The sequence below is a fragment of the Epinephelus moara genome, chromosome 16 (assembly GCF_006386435.1).
Source record: "Epinephelus moara isolate mb chromosome 16, YSFRI_EMoa_1.0, whole genome shotgun sequence".
Lineage (NCBI taxonomy): Eukaryota > Metazoa > Chordata > Actinopteri > Perciformes > Serranidae > Epinephelus > Epinephelus moara.
The window spans coordinates 42486942-42491635 of NC_065521.1; positions in this window are offsets into that span (position 1 = coordinate 42486942).

Genomic DNA, 4694 nt, shown 5'->3' on the forward strand with positions numbered 1-4694 from the left:
AAATACAAACACACACAGTGACTACAAAGAAACACAAAATGACTACAGAGACACAAAAAGATCACAAAGAGACCATAACGACTACAGAGACAAAAAGCAACTACCAATAGATTCAAAATTACCACAAAAACACACAAAGTTACTACAAGGAGACAGAAAATAAGGGACAAAGAGGCACAAAGTGACTATAACGAAACACAAATTTATACAAACACACACAATGACTACAAAGAGACACAAAATGACCTCAAAGAAATTCAAAATCACTACAAAATGACATAAAATGACTACAAGGAGACTCAAATGTACTACAAAGAAACACAAAATGAAAACACGTAATGACTAAAACACACAAATAATGACTACAAACACACACAAAATGACTATAAAGAAACTCAAAATGACTACAAAGAGGCAAAAAATGACCACAGAGGCACAAAGTAACTACAAAAAGACACAAATGACTACAAGGAGACTCAAATGTACAACAAAGAAACACAAAATGATCACAAAGAGACCATACTGACTACAAACACACACAAAATGACTATAAATGGACAAAAAATGACCACAAAATGACACAAAATGACCACAGAGGCACAAAGCAACAACAAAAAGACACAAAATCACTGGAGACTCAAAATGACTACATGGTATTTTTCTAAAAGTGACCAGCTGTAGCTTTAATGTGTTATTGTGTTAGTTCATTCGGGGGTGATCGAACCCCTTTGCTTTAGTAACTGAACGTGCTAAGCGCAAAAGTCCTCGTAGTGGTGAAGATTAGCTTTTGGTTTCACTGTCAGCTGGAAACCTTCAGTAACTCATAGGAACTCATTAGCATATTTGGAACCATGTGAATCGGAATGCATGTGAGCATCGGAATTCTAGAACATGGTGTCACAAAGACTAAATTCTAAGTTCTAAGTTCTAAACTCACAGACACAGTAAGTAGGAGTCAGATCTGACCCAACTTGTCAGTCCACTGTGCACAAGTAGACAGGGAAGACGATTTGGACCTCAACAGGATCGAAGCAAGTCCACAGACTAACTCGACGAGTCTTAGGTGACACAGGTAAGTCTCTGTTGTTGACTACAGATCACTGGTTAACCTGTTAAAATGTAATGAGTATTGTGACTGTTTTAATTACTTCATCAGTGTAAAGTAATTTAGTACAGTTGGTTACTTTTCTAACAAATGTTTTAAACTGGTCAATAAAGCAGAAAAATGTCCATAACTAATCACATATAGCTAGTTACTCTCAACACTGTGTAGACAAGTGAGAACTTGGTGAGTCAGAGATGGTTTCTTGTGTATTCACACAGCAATAGATGAGACAGATTATCTGTGAAAAAAAATCATACTCCTCTGCCCACTTTATTTACTTGTAGCACTTCTAATGGTTTTACCGCATGTGAGCGGAAAACAACCAATCAGAGCCGAGGAGTCCATAACACAGCTGTCAATCATGTCAATCGCTCCACAACCTGGGGTCAAACTGTCAGGCAAGGCAGCGCTTATCAAATCTGAATCAAGATTCTGTTACTGCATTGCATATGTCTCTCCTCAAATGTTTTCAGAAACATATTTAAGTTCAGTGTTAGGCTGTAAAATGAGAGAGTTTGTGACCTGGCCACCATGTTGGATACAGTTAAAATGATTACCAAGCAGTGCCGACCAGTCAGAGCAAACTTTCCCCTTTAACAGCTCAACAGTACACTATGGGTGTTTTCACACCTGCCTTGTTTGGTTCAGTTCAATCAAGCTTGAGTTCGTTTGCCCCCTAAGTCCGGTTCATTTGGGCAGGTGTGAACACAGCAGGCGCACTCAGGTGCACACCAAAACAACCAGACCCAGACTCTGGTGCGGTTGGTTTGTGGTGAGAAGGTGTTCCAACCTGGATCTGAAGCAACTGCAGTCACATGACACATTGTTTGGGTTAAACATGAGCATGTTACAGTCCTGGAGGATTATTAATGTGCACCTCCTCCTGTACTGCCTTAATATGCACATTCAGCACATCCAATGCATCAAAACATTGTTTTCTAGTTGGAGCCGCGCCTCGTTTTCAAACTGTATGGTTTGACTAAAATGAACAATGACAGCAATATAGTCCACGATGAGCAGCGCTAAAATCAACCTGCGTAGTTGTCCCTCCATTGTGACATTAGAAAGTGTCACATTTATCTTGCAAGTGTACTCTTCTTCAACGTTTGCTTTACTTCCTGGATTTTTCCCACATGGAAATTCTGTTCAAACAAGAGCAGCTTTCAGGTGCAGGCATTTGATCTGGTCCTCTTGTAAATGCTGCCGTGAGAACACAAACCAGCTCTAGGCAATTATACAGCTTTGTAACAAAATTAGTCCCTGATTCAGACCAAAGCAGGCGAAGTCTATGTCTGAAAGCAGCCTAAAATATGTTTTTGAAAACATTTGCGGTGAGAAATAAACAGTACAGCGACAGAATCTTGAGGCATATTCCGGCATTTTATCAGCACTGCCTAGATTGACAGTTGGACCGCAATTCACAGACGACTAACATGATTGACAGCTGCGTTAGAGACTCCTTGGTACTGATTGGCTGTTACTGGGCACCACGGTCAGTAGGCAGTAGGTAGAGGAGGGATGTGGGTTTTTTCCCCACGGATTATCTGTACTTCTTTCAGAATATAGTGATAGGGTAGCAAATATGACACCAAGTTATTTTCATAAAAGTTAGTAGATTTAACACTGAGCTGTTTAACATGAGCTAACGATCTGTTCTTCTTTCTCTCCGTAAGATAACTGGTTCATGATGGGACAGTCTTCATCGAACCCCTTGATCCCCAGAGGCTATAAAGAGCTGGAACGTTTGGGAGCAGGAAGCTTTGGTGTGGTGGTCAAATGCATGAAAAAGGACACCAAAGAGATTGTAGCGTTAAAGATCCCACAAAGGGGCAGCATGGACAGTGAAGTAGGTCCCTTTAATCATTAGCATGGTTATATGGCTTTTATCTAAATATCAAAAATGGTTTCCTGCCTTTAGTGCATGTAAACATGTCAAAAACTGAGTATCAAACTTGTCATGTATTTTGTTGTCTCCAGTTGGCTCTCATGACTTTCTTTAAGCGGAATAACCTGGACCAGTGTAACATTGTCAGGTTCATTGAACCTGTCACATTACTGGACAACCGCACCGCTCTGGCCTATGAGTCACTGGACGTGACTCTACGCGACTACGTCAACGCCAACGCCAACACCGGACTGAATGCACATGAAGTCAGGAGCGTGGTCCAGCAGGTAAGGTTACAGTGTTATCAGACAAAAGGCTGAAGTCAAAGAGCTGTCAGTTTTGCTCCATTGTCTAACTGTCATCATTGATCTTTGCCCTCACAGCTGGCCTCAGCATTAAACGCCCTGGAGAGCATCAAAGTGATCCACGCAGATATAACGTTTGATAACATCATGCTGGTGGATCGTAAAGCGCAGCCCCTCAGGGTGAAGCTTATTGACTTTGGGTTGGCTCTTCCATCCAGTTTGGCGAAGCAGGGATTACATCGCCAAGTGAAGATCTACAGGTGAGCTACACGAACCACAATTCTACTAATTTGTAGGCAATTTCTGCCATCTGCACAAATATGACAGTGTGTCTAATTCTGTGTCCATATTTGTTTCATATTCAGGGCTCCGGAAATATTTTTGGGACTGCCATTTTCAGAGTCCATCGACATGTGGTCTCTGGGAGTTGTGATGGCAAGACTTGTGCTTGGTCGTATGATCTTCCCCGGAATATTTGACTATGACGTAGTAAGTCACTAACTGCTTTCTTGTTTCTGTCCTTCTAAAAGATCTAGTATCGCTGCACTCATCACTTTGTGATCTAAACAATGATTGGCTCTAGATCTTAAAAGGTGCCCTGTGAAGTTTTCTTGGAGCTAAACACAGTTTTAATTCATATTTGTTTCAGTTAATTTACTGCCTCAGAAAACATTTACACAGCTGATTTTTTTTAATAGTTAGAATCCTGCGTTGTTTACATCTATGATTGTTAGCTAGTAGACATATTCTCGGCCTTTTGCTGGATATGTGTTACCTCTCTGGACACGTTTCAACCACTGAATGTAGATTAGTGGAATAGCCTGAAGGTGTAGGGATTATCTCAGGCATGGATGTACAAAGACAACAGGACACAGCGTTGGAGGTGGGGCCCTGTTTATTCCCATGAAAGTCACTCAGTGGTGCATATCAGGAGCATATCACTACCAAAGTGAGAGCTGTGTCCGCATACTAGGCGTAAAGTCAAACGCGTCCTTGGTGGGTGCTGGCCTCCGTAAGGGTTGTCCCTTGTCACCGATCCCGTTTGTGATTCAGGGGGGAGGAAGACGCCCGGTTTGGGGACCTCAGAATTGCATCTCTGCTTTTCGCAGATGATGTGGTTCTGTTGGCTTCATCACACGTGACCTCCAGCATGCACTGGGCCGGTTTGCAGCCGAGTGTGAAACGGTTAGGATGAGGGTCAGCACCTCCAAATCTAGCCATGGGGCTAGAGTTACTGCCTCAAGCGAGGGAGTTCAAGTATCTCGGGTCTTGTTCACGAGTGAGGGTAGAATGGAGCGTGAGATGGATTAGCGGTTTAGTGTGGCTTCTGCGGCGCTGCAGGCACTGCGCTGATCCGTCGTGGTGAAGAGGGAGCTGAGCTGGAAGGTGAAGCTTTCGA